This window comes from Manis pentadactyla, chromosome X, assembly GCF_030020395.1.
Source record: "Manis pentadactyla isolate mManPen7 chromosome X, mManPen7.hap1, whole genome shotgun sequence".
NCBI classification, from domain to species: Eukaryota; Metazoa; Chordata; class Mammalia; order Pholidota; family Manidae; genus Manis; species Manis pentadactyla.
The window spans coordinates 51,559,971-51,573,072 of record NC_080038.1 but is presented as its reverse complement, the minus strand read 5'-3'; the positions used below and the strand labels follow the sequence as shown (position 1 = coordinate 51,573,072).

Here is a 13,102-nt window from a genome sequence, read left to right as displayed (position 1 = left end):
TGGGAATGTATATTAGTTCAACCATTGTGGAAAGCCATATGGAGGTTCCTCAAAAAACTCAAAATAGAAATACCATTTGACCCAGGAATTCCACTCCTAGGAATTTACCCTAAGGATGCAGCAGCCCAGTTTGAAAAGACATATGCACCCCTATGTTTATCGTAACCCTATTTACAATAGCCAGGAAATGGAAGCAACCTAAGTGTCCATCAGTAGATGAATGGATAAAGAAGACGTGGTACATATACACAATGGAATATTACTCAGCCATAAGAAGAAATCAAATCCTACCATTTGCGACAAAATGGATGGAGCTAGAGGGCATTATGCTCAGTGAAATAAGCCAGGTGGAGAAAGACAAGCATCATATGATTTCACTCATATGTGGAGTATAAGAACAAAAAAAAAGCTGAAGGAACAAAACAGCAGCAGACTCACAGAACCCAAGAATGGACTAACAGTTACCAAACGGAAAGGGACTGGGGAGGATAGGTGGGAAGGGAGGGACAAGGAGGAAAAGGGGCATTACAATTTGCACACATAATGTGGGCGGGGGGCACAGGGAAGGCAGTACAACACAGAGAAGATAATTAGTGATTCTACAACATCTTACTATGCTGATGGACAGTGACTGTAATGGAGTATGTTGTGGGGACTTGATGATGGGGTGAGTCTAGTAACTGCAATGATGCTCATGTAATTGTAGATTAAGGTACCAAAATAATAAAAACAAACAAACAAAAATAAACATTGGATTAGTTGTAAGCGTTATACTTAGGAGCAAAATTATTTGAAGAAATCAGTGGTTGCATTAACTACTTTCCTCATTGCCTTTGAAATATTGAAATGTAAAGTTCAACTTTTCTGAGCTTGTAGCTGGATTTGACATCTCACAGTCTGATTTAAATGATTTACATTGCACATTGTGTCCTTTAACTTCCTCCTTTCAGATATTTTATTTCTTTGATTTGCTGAGGGGAGCTAACCCCAAGCCCTTATCAGCCTGTGGTTTATGTGCAGAAGAAAAGAAAGTGAGACATATCAGTGTTACTTAATGGCTGTATCCCAAACAAACACCTCAAAAACTGAGGTATTATTAGATTAAATTAAAATTTTTGCTGCTTCTTAAGCAAACCAGCTAAACGGGAAATACTGGGATGAAGGAGGGGAGAAGGGGGGCATATCTAAAGATTTTTAGATGCAAAAGAGATTTTTACATTACAAATAAATGCAAAACAGATAAAAATCTTCCTGTTTGGGAAATATGTCCTTCCTGACTTCATGTTATGATAATGTACCAGGGTCTCTTTTTTTTGTGGTGTCATTAATCTACACTTATATAAGGAAAATTATGTTTACTAGACTCCCCCCATCACCAAGTTCCCTCCACATACTCCATTGCAGTCATTGTCCATCAACGTAGTAAGATGTTGTAGAATCACTACTTGTCTTCTCTGTGTTGTACAGCTCTTCCCCATGCCTCCCCCCACATCATACATACTTTTAAATCAGGTATTTTTCATTGTTGGGGCAACTACATCCATTTCTATTTCCTTAAACTAATTTTAGATTCCTAGTTATCAGGAGTCATCTTACAGATAAATTTCAGAGCAAAAGTTTTATTTATGTTTTAAAATATGATTGTGATTTTACCACGGAAGGATGGCAGTTGAGGATTCACTACATTTCTAGTCTTCACTTTTCCCCTTCTGCTGATTTCCTGCAGAAATAAAGTTTTTGTCTTTAGAATTTACCTAGAAATTCTGTTCTGATATCAGAGGCGAAATAGAATATCCAGGTTTATTCGGCAAACTGAATGTGAGTCACAGGATTTTAGACTAGCAGTTGGTTTGGGCAGAAGTAACTCTAAAACAATAAGGAAGAGAAACCTGAAATAAGAAGGTTATACAATTTTACAGTACTTTTTAAAATAGCTGCTTGTGTTATAAAATGATTTTTTTTGTACAATGGGGAGCATCTGTCATAATTTCATTGGTTTTTCAGGGAATGAATAACAACAGCTTTTTTACACTTAGAAATATGCAAAATCTAGTGTATTTACATTTCTTGTTCATATACTTACACATGTATTCAAGATAGGTTTCTGTAAAGGATTTCTACTTATGTACTGTGGGATTATGAAAGTAATGAGACTGATATCACATTTGCTTGTTGGTGGTTCACTCATCATTAAATAATTGCTTACTCTAGGCTTAACTACTTGCTAGGCTCACAGTGCTGGGAACTCAGATTTTTTAAAAAGCAAGATTACTATATATCTTAGAAGTTATTTGGTACAGAAAACATATAAACAATTATAGTGTGCTGTAATAAGTGCTCTAAGAGATATTTCTAAACTGTAACAATGAGAAAATGAAGGGATGGGGTGGGCAGTTATAGAGGGAATTTCATTTTAGAAGAATCTTAATGGATCACCATGAGATATCTAGTGTCATAATCAACTCAGTGGATAGAAATCTTTAACTGCTTCTCCCAAGAAAAGCTAAGGGACCCAATGTAAACAACTACCCATTAAGCACTTACTGTATTCCAGGCATTGTGTTAAGTATTTTATATGTTTTATATATACTTTCGTTCTCATCCTATGAATTTTTTATTACATCTATTTTTTTGGATAGGGAATCTGAGCCTCAGAGAGTGTAAGTAATTTTCCCAAATTTACCCAGACAGTAAATGACAGAGGTGGGATTCAAACTCAGATATGCTCAAAGCTACAATGTAATGTCTCAAAAAGGACAAGGAAGTTGGGTGTAGGTAGAGCAAAAGACGACATTGCAGACAGAAAGAATCAAAAGTTTAAGGCATATGGATATGAAAAAGTGAATAAGGCTGCTGAACTGGTTTTAGATTCAGTGTGGCTAAAGTTTAGAATCATTCTGAGGGTACCAAAGGTAGGAATGAAAGCCCAAGAACAAAGCAAAGATAAAATTGTGGAACTTTTCCTGTACTGCACTTATTATGTTTGAACTTCTTCCTGAGGACTTTGAGAAGCCTTTGACAGTATTTGTGCAAGGAGGGTCATAATCAGTTTTACATTTGAGAAAAATTATTCTAGTTGTAATATGAAGGGTAAGTTAGTGAGTGGAGACTAAAAGAAATAGTGAGGAATTATAGTGGAGTGTGTATCTTCTTATTTCTCTGAGAAATGGGGATTGCAATAGTATTTTCCTCATTGGATTATTAGAAATATTAACTAAGTTACCACGTGAACAGGGAACAGAAAAGGACTGACATATTGTAGATGCTTCATAAATGTTAGCTATTGCTATTATTTATATTATCACTACTATTGTTATTATATGATGTAAAAGAGTAGGAAACCATTTGATTAAAAAATTAACTGAAATTTTCAAGTTTAATATAAAAATATGAGGAAAAGGCTAACCTTAGTTGGGACTTGAATTGGTCTTGAAGTCAAGACAGTGGAATAAGGCTTTGCAGAAGGATAAAAGGTAAACAAAAATGAATATATCATGGGCAGATGAAATTGACTACACCATTTTTGTACATGTAAAGAAGAATTGAAAGAGTAGTTGAAAGAGTAGTTAAGAACATGGACACTGATGTCCTACTACTTGAGTTTGAATACCAGCTCAGCCACTTATTAGTTCTATGTTGGGTAAGCTGTCTACCAGTTTTCTCACTGGCAAAATGGGATAATGATAGTACCCACTTCACTGTCTAAGAACAAGGCTGGCACATAGTAAGTCCTATGTAGTGTTAGGTATTGTTATCATTAAAGAGAGAAAAGGAATAGCTTATAGATAGCTTTGAACTCCAGGGTAAATGGTTTTGATTTTATCCATAGGCAAACTGGAAACACTGAATATTTCTATACAGAGAAGAAGGTGATATTATAACTGATCTGGTAACAGTATATAGGATGTTTTGAGGAGGGTAGATGGTAGTTGTGAATGGATCACAACCAGAGATGGACAGGTAAATATGGAGATAAATTGGTGCAAAATGAAGAACAGGAAGCTGCAATGATAAAAATGTGTATGTAAGAGACGTGATAATGTCTAGGTTAGTAAATATTTCAACTAGAAATATGAATGAAGAAGATGAATGTCAATAAGATGATCTTAAATTTCTAGGGTTTCTAAATTTCGAGGTTGGATGATGGAAAATTGCAGTACCACTGACTGGAAAAAAAAAGTCAGAAAATGTGACCAACATGTTTAGATTGGAAAAATAGAGCAGAAATAATTAATAACAACTTAAATTTTACAAAACACCTTCACATGAGCATGGTTTTGAATAGCCGAATTCAAGGTGCTTTCAGGATATTCAGTAAGTAGAGGGCCAGGATTTGGGAATCATACATATAAAGGTAATAGTTTAAACAGCTTAAGAGGATGAGTTCTCTGAGGGAGAGATTGGAGACTGAAGAACACATTTCTGAGGCTTGCACATTCACTATTTAGGATGATTTGAGAAGGGAGAGAAGACAGTGACAGAGATGAAATTGGAAAGGATCACGAGGTAAGAAGAGACTCAGGAATGTCTAAGACTACCATGCCTAAGGGAGGGAAGATTTTTCATGAAGAAGTATGACCAATGATGTTGAATGCTGCAGAGATAAAAGAGAACAGGGAGTAAAAAAAGGTGATGAGTATGCCATATTTCATGTTGGAAACAGTGGTTCTAGTAAGGTGGTAGGGGAAGGAGTTAGAATGTAAGAGGTAAGGAATGATTGAACAGGGAGAATGTTGTGAGTTATGGTCTTACAATGGTTGCCTATATTCTTTATTTTATAAAAATTTTCTAATAATGCAATGAGGTATCACTTTACACCCAATAGAGTGGAAAACAATTAGAAGTCTAGATAGTGCCAAATCATGGTATGAATGTGATGATTAAGTAGGAATATAGACAAGAGACGTTTTAGAGAGCATTTAGAGAGCATTTTAGAGAGCATTACTTAGTCAAATTAGGTATATGTATATCATTGCTAGATATATAGTCTAAAGATGTTCTTTCATACAGCTATAGAGGCCATGTACAAGAGTGTAAGTTGGAGTAGAGACTTAGAAGCACTCTGGAAGCCATTTTCTGGGAGGGTGTAAAATATGGTGAATGCATACCACAGGTTATTATGCCACAATTAGAAACAGGGAATTAAATATACACATAGTAACATGCAGGGATATGAGTAATAGAGAGATGAGAGTGAAAAAATATAATTGAAAACTGAAATATATAATACAATGACATATATATCTATTTAAAACAACAAAACCCATTTTTCAAGAATATATACACAAAGATACATACTAAACATATCAGGGACAGAAATGAGAATGGAATGCTAGGATAAAATAGAATAACCAAATAAACATGACAAAACAGTGGTTCATGCAAGGACTGTGATAACATGCCATGAATTGAGGTGTATGATCATTTGATACATTCTATATTCTGAAGAACATTAAATAAGCTTTGCAAACCCAAGTTATGTACAACTTTTTGTGCTGCCATTCTTAGATTAGAAATAGTTAATTAGCAAAAAAAATAGTTGATTTGATTTTCTTGGTATGTAGTTCACATGAATGAAGAAAATTAGTGATTATAAATAGAACCTTCATACTGTAAACTTTAGAACCACTGTTGTTTACTTCCACAAATCAATATAGCCATGCTGGAGAAATCATGTTGTACTAAACCAAGTGAGGATTTCAGTCATCTCCCTGAGATTATTGAACTCCATGTAGGTGGACAGGTATACATCACCCACTGTCCTACTTTGGACAACATTCCTGGATCCCTGCTCTGGGAAATGTTCAGAGAAAATAATCCTTCTCCCTTATCCAGGACAGCAAAGGAAAATTCTTTGTAGACCAAGATGGTTTCCTCTTCTTCTATATACTAGACTACATGAGAGACCAGCAGCTAGTGTTTCCTGACCACTTTCTGGAGTGGGGCTGGCCCCAGAGAGAAGCAGAACACTTCAAATTACCAGATCTGGTCAAGATGTTGACTCCTAAAATCAAGAAACTCAATTCAGTAGCCAATAATCTATGCCAAAGTGATCTAGAAGAGCTATCGCCCAACATTGACACCACATGTAATCTCTCTTCAAGTTAATACCATCCAAGTTAGTGGTCCTGATAATCCCCGCCACCAGCTTATAAGGAAAACACTGGTTCTGAACTCAAAAAGGCAGCTTTCATCAATATTGGCTATCAAGTCTCCTATACTTAGTCGGGATATCCAAACAGATACCAGATCCTGCTGCATCACTCAAGTCAAGGTGTGTGGTAAGATATCATTGGCCAAAGAAGTGTTGGGTGATACAGTTGCTTTATCCTTCTATTTTTTATTAAGGTATCATAGATATACAATCTTATGAAAGTTTCATTTGAGCAACATTGTGGTTTCAACATTCACCCATATAATCAAGTCCCCCCATACCCTATTGCAGTCAAAGTCCATCAGCATAGTAAGATGCTATAGAGACACTACTTGTCTTCTCCATACTATACTGACTTCCCCATGACCCACCTGCATTATATGTGCTAATCATGATGCCCCTTAACCCCCTTCTCCTTCTCTCCCCATCCACTCTCCCCAACCCCATTGATAACTGCTTGTCCCTTCTTGGAGTCTGTGAGTCTGCTCCTATTTTGTTCCTTCAGTTTTGCTTTGTTGTTACACTCCACATATGAGTAAAATCATTTGTACTTGTCTTTCTCCACCTGGCTTATGTCAATGATCATAATACCCTCTAGCTTCATCCATGTTGTTGCAAATGGTAGGATCTGTTTCTTTCTTATGGCTGTATAGTACTCCATTGTGTATATGTACCACATCTTCTTTATCCATTCATCTATTGATGGACACTTAGATTGCTTCCATATCTTGGCTATTGTAAATAGTGCTGTGACAAACATAGGGGTACATATGTCTTTTTGATTTAGGGATCTTGTTTTCTTAAGATAAAGTCCTAGGAGAGGAATTACTGGGTCAAATAGTATTTCTATTTTTAGTTTTTTGAGGAACCTCCATATTGATTTCAACAATGGTGGAACTAATTTACATTCCCACCAGAAATGTAGGAGGGTGACTCTTTCTCTGCATCTTCATGGGCATTTGTTGTTCCTTGTCTTTGGATGTCAGCCATCCTAACTGGTGTGAGGTGATATCTCATTGTGGTTTTAATTTGCACTTCACTAATAATTAACAATGTGGAGCATGTTTTCATGGGCCTGTTGGCCATCTGCATTTCTTCTTTTGAGAAGTGTCTGTTCAGATCCTCTGCCCAGTTGTAATTAGGTTATTTGCTTTTTGGGTGTTGAAGTGTGTGAAATCTTTATATATTTTGGATGTGAACCACTTATCAGATATGTCATTTATGAATGTATTCTTCCATAGAATAGGATGCCTTTTTGTTCTGCTGATGGTGTCCTTTGCTGTAAGAAGGTTTTAGGTTAATGCAGTGCCATTTGATCATTTTTGCTTTTGTTTCCCATGCCTGAGGAGATGTGTTCAGGAAAAGTTGCTCATGTATATTCAACAGATTTTTGCCTATGACTTCTAAGACTTTTACAGTCTCATGACTTACATACAGGTCTTTGATCCATTTTGACTTTACTTTTGTGTATAGAGTTAGACAATAATCAAGTTTCATTCTCTAACATGTAGCTGTTCAGGTTTGCCAACACCAGTTGTTGAAGAGGCTGTCAGTTACCCATTGTATATCCATGGCTCCTTTATCATATATTAATAGACAGTATGTGCTTGGGTTTATATATTGGCTCTCTATTCTGTTCCATTGATCTATGGGTCTGTTCTTGTGCCAGTGCCAAATTGTTTTGATTACTGTAGATTCACAGTAAAGCTTGAAGTTGGGGAGTGTAACCCCCACCCCAGCTTTATTCTTCATTCTCAAGGTTGCTTTGGCAATTCAGGGTCTTCAGTGGTTCCATTTGAATTTTAGAACTATTTATTCTAGTTAATGGAGCAATGCTGTTGATATTTGATAGGGATTGCATTGAATCTGTAGATTGCTTTTGGCAGGATGGCCATTTTGACAGTATAAATTCTTCCTATCCACGACCAAGGGATATATTTCTATTTATTGGTGTCCATTTAAATTTCCCTCATGAGTGTTTTGTGGTTTTCAGGGTATAGGTTTTCACCTCCTTGTTAAGTTTATACCTAGGTATTTTATTCTTTTGATTCAAATGTAAGTGGAGTTGTTTTCCTGATTTCTCTATCTGTTAGGTCATCATTAGTATATAGGTATGCAACAGATTTCTGTGCATTAATTTTTATAACCTGTAGCTTTCCTGAATTCAGTTATTAGTTCTTGTAGTTTGGGAATGGATTCTTTGGGGCTTTTATGTACAATATAATGTCATCTGCAAACTGTGACAGTTTAACTTCTTCCTTACCAATATGGATGTCTTTTATTTATTTTTGTTGTCTGATTGCCATGGCTAGGATCTCCAGTAGTATGTTGAATAAAAGTGAAGAGAGTGGGAAACCTTGTCTTAGTCATGAACTTAGAGGAAAGGCTTTCAGCTTTTTGCTGTTAAGTATGATGTTGGCTGTGGGTTTATCATACATGGCCTTTATTATGTTGAGGTACTTGCCCTCTATACCCCTTTTGTTGAGAGTTTTCATCATGAATGGATGTTGAACTTTGTCAAATGCTTTTTCAGCATCTATTGAGATAATCATGTGGTTTTTGTCTTTTTGTTAATGTAATGTATGATGTTGATGAATTTTTGAATATTGTGCCATCCTTGCATCCCTGGAATAAATCCTACTTAATCATGATGGATGATCTTTTTGATATATTTTTAAATTTGATTTGCTAATTTTTTTTTAGTATTTTTGCATCTATATTAATCACGGATATTGGTGTGTAATTTTCTCTTTTTGTGGTGTCTTTGGTTTTGGTATTAGAGTTCTGCTGTCCTCATAGAATGCATTTGGAACTACTCCTTCCTCTTCTACTTTTTGGAAAAGTTTAAGGTAGATGTGCATTAGATCTTCTCTATATGTTTGACAGAATTCAGTGTTGATGCCATCTGGTCCAGGGGTTTTTTTCTTAGGTAGTTTTTTTTAAACCAATTCAATTTGATTGCTGGTAATTGTTCTTTTCAGAGTTTCTGTGTCTTCCTGGGTCAGCCTTCAAAGGTTGTATTTTTCTAGAAAGTTTTCCATTTCTTCTGGGTCATCCAACTTGTTGGCATATAATTTTTCATAGTCTCTAATAATTATTCATATTTCCATGGTGTGTGTCGTGATTTTTCTTTTTTTATTTCTGATTCTGTTATGTGTGTAGACTCTTTTTTTCCTGATAAGTCTGGCTAGGGGTTTATCTATTTTGTTTATTTTCTCAAAGAACCAGCTCCTAGTTTCATTGATTCTTTCTACTGTTTTACTCTTCTCAATTTTTATTTCTGCTCTGATGTTTATTATGCCCCATCTTCTACTAACGTTAGGTCTCATTTATTATTTGTCTAGTTCATTAATTATGAGTTTAGACTGTTCATATGGGATTGTTCTTCTTTCCTGATGTAGGCCTGTATTTCAATATACTTCCCATAGCACGGCCTTTGCTGTGTCCCATAGATTTTGTGGTGTTGAATTGTTATTGTCATTTGTCTTCATATATTGCTCAATCTCTATTTTTATTTGGTCATAGATCCATTGATTATTTAGGAGCATGTTGTTAAGCCTCCATGTGTTTGTGGACATTTTTGTTTTCTTTGCATAATTTATTTCTAGTTTCATACCTTTGTGGTCTGAGAAGCTGGTTTTCACAAATTCAATCCTGGATTTATGGAGGCCCTTTTTGTGACATAGTATGTGACCTATTCTGGAAAGTGTGCAATGTGCAAGTGAGAAGAATGTGTATCCTTCTACTTGGGTGGAGTGTTCTGTAGATGTCTGTTAGGTATATCTGTTCTAATGTATTGTTCAATTCCTCCATCTCCTTACTTATTTACTGTCTGGTTGATCTGTCCTTGGGTTGAGTGGTGTGTTGAATTCTCCTAAAATGACTGCATTGCATTGTATTTCCAGCTTTAGTTCTGTTAGTATTTGTTTCAAATATTTATGTGCCCCTATGTTGGGTGCATCAATATTTATAATGATTATATCCTCTTTTTGAACTGACCCCTTTACCATTATTTAATGTCCTTATTTGTCTCTTGTTACTTTCTCAGTTTTGAAGTCTATTTTCTCTGATACAAGCATTGCAATTACTACTTTTTCTCCCTATTATTTGCATGGAATATCATTTCCATCCCTTCACTTTTAGTCTGTGTATGTCTTTAAGTTTGAAGTCTCTTGTAGGCAGCATATGGATTCATCTTGGTTTTTTATCCATTCTGTAACTCTATGTCTTTTGATTGGTGCATGTGTCCATTTATATTTAGGGTAATTACTAATAGATATATACTTACTATCATTGCAGGCTTTATATTCATGGTTACCAAAGGTTCACGGGCAATTTCTTTACTATCTAAGTCTAACTTAACTTGCTTATTATGCTATTTCAAACACAATCTAAAGGTTCTTTTTTTCTCCCTTCCTTTTCTTTCTCCTCCACTCTTTATATATTAAGTGTCATATTCTGTACTGTTTCCCCTGATTGACTTTGTGGGTAGTTGATTTAATTTTACATTTCATTAGTAACTAATTATTCTAATTCCTTTACTGTGGTTTTATTTTCTCTTATGATAGCTATTTAGCCCTAGAAGCACTTCCATTTAGAGCGGTCCCTTTAAAATACACTGTAGAGACTTTATGGGATGTAAATTCCATCAACTTTGCTTATCTGGGAATTTTTAATCCCTGCTTCAAATTTAAATGATAATCTTCCTAGGTAGAGTATTCTTAGTTCAAGGCCCTTCTGCTTCATTGCATTAAATATGTAATGCCACTCCCTTCTGGCCTGTAAGATTTCTGCTGAGAAGTCTGCTGATAACCTGACAGGTTTTCCTTTGTATGTGATCTTTTTTCTCTCTCTGAATGCTTTTAATATTTTCTGTTTGCAGGTGCTCTTAATGAGAGCAGAAACCCTAAACATCCTCCTGAGCAGTATACTTCTCTATTTTACTTCACATTCAACTTTCTGGAACAAGCCTTTGACAAACTAGCTGATATTAGCCTCCATATGGTAGCATGCAACTCCACTGGCACCTGCATGGTCACCCATGAAGAGACAGATAGATGACAAGATCTGAACCTCTTCTACAGAATATGTTTTCTGCCATGAATGACACTAAAAAAAGAAATTCGACCAGTAAACACAAACTAAAAAATCCAACTCTCTCCCTTCTTTCTTCCTGGACAACTATCTCTTTTAGAAATAAACATTACCTTTAGTTCTAACAATGACACACCTTTCACCATAACCAGATGAACCTTCTTTGGTATTTTCTTACACATCATATCATTCCATCTGGCTTTCAACCTGCCTTGGATGTCATTTCAGGACAAGGACTCAATGTGTAAGCATATGTACATGCACATCACTGTAGATAGTGGAGATATTTTTTTGAATCACTGCAGTTATATAATGCCACAAGATTTAATTAGTTGAAGATGCTATGTTATGATTCCGAAAATAGTTCTCAGCACCACATCTTGGACTTGCTTATATGTCTTTCATTTTTACTCATATGAGGAAAGCCCTGTATATACTTATTCTGAACTAGAGAACCCTAGAGTATATGTGAATATGCTTTATAAACTGTTATTGCTATTGTTCTCATCTGGACTCAGTGGAAGAAAGTGGCAGGAGTCCTTCAACAGATTATAGAAAGGTCAATCAATTCTAAAATTATTAATTATTCTTATCAGAAGGTGAATGATAAGAGAGAAGTCAACACAAGTAATTATTTCCAAAAATAAAAGGCTTAGCACTTTGTGGATAAAACGAGAGTTCCTGTTGCCAGGATTCCGACCTGGCCCTGGTTGGCTAGCTCACTGCACACCTGTGGGCAATACATGGCTGATGACTCCATATAAAGACATCTGCCCAGTGTTCTGGGTGTGACATCTGCAAGGCTGCAGGAAAGCAGAGCAGAGGGTGGAGTGGTGGCAGCACCAAGGACAGAAGCCCAGAGGATGGCTGTGTGGGACAATTGTCCAGAGAGGCCCAGAGGACGTCTGTGCAGGCAGAGAGGCCCAGAGGATGGCTGTGCAGGCAGAGAGCCCTGGAGGATGGCTGTGTGGGCAGAGGGGCCCAGAAAACAGCTGTGTGGGATGGCTGTGCAGGCAGAGAGGCATAGAGGATGGCTGTGTGGACAGAGGGACCCAGAGGATGGCTGTGTGGGCAGATGAACCCAGAGGCAGAGACCGGCTTGCTGCATGCAGACTCGCTGTGAGTGAACGAGATTTTAGTGACTGACCTGCCACCTGGAGATAGTTAGGTATAACCTTTTCAACCCAAGAACATTTTGCTGTCAATTTCTTTGGTCACATTGAATCCATAGAGAGCTTGCCTGGGGCTAAAACCCATTGGCAAGACAATTGGTGAAAGATGGCATGGTTCATTGTTGACTAAGGAAAAAGACAGGCTGCTCTTATGGGAGGGGTGCTTCAGTGTGCTGCACCTGTGAATGGGTATGTGGTCTGAGGTGGCTTGCCTCCTAGAGGACTGGGCCCCACCCCATTGCTGGAAACAAGTGGAGGTGACACCTAAGGCAGTAGGGGTGGCTCTTGGTATAGTAAGCAGATCCTTTGATAGGCAGAGTGCCCGGGAGGCAGTGGAGACTGTGGGTTGGCTGCTGCTCACAGAATTAAAAACGTCTACAGAGGAGATCCAAGAAATGGCAGCACAAGATCACGAGCTGCAAACTTCTGTGGATTCCCTGAGGAAGGAGATGACATTGATGCAAGAGGAGGCAGCAGGAGAGTGCTGGCAGCTAGGTGCCACTGGAGATGAGATGGCAGTGCTTCCAGGTGTTCTGAAAGAGGAAGAGGCCTTCAAGGAAAAAGACGAACTCCTGAAGGAAGCACAGCCAGAGGTGGCATGAGAATGTAAGCTGTGAAGAATTGAGCCAAAGGTAAGAGAGCTGCTGAAGGAGGAGCCAAAATGGCAGCGTGAGTAGGGCAA

General features: G+C 37.1%; 1 pseudogene; it reads left to right on the top strand.

Annotated features, from left to right (window-relative positions):
- Positions 1 to 4,994: 4,994 nt before the first annotated feature.
- Positions 4,995 to 11,261, top strand: LOC118935362 (BTB/POZ domain-containing protein KCTD12-like; annotated as a pseudogene).
- The last annotated feature ends 1,841 nt before the right edge of the window (positions 11,262 to 13,102 follow it).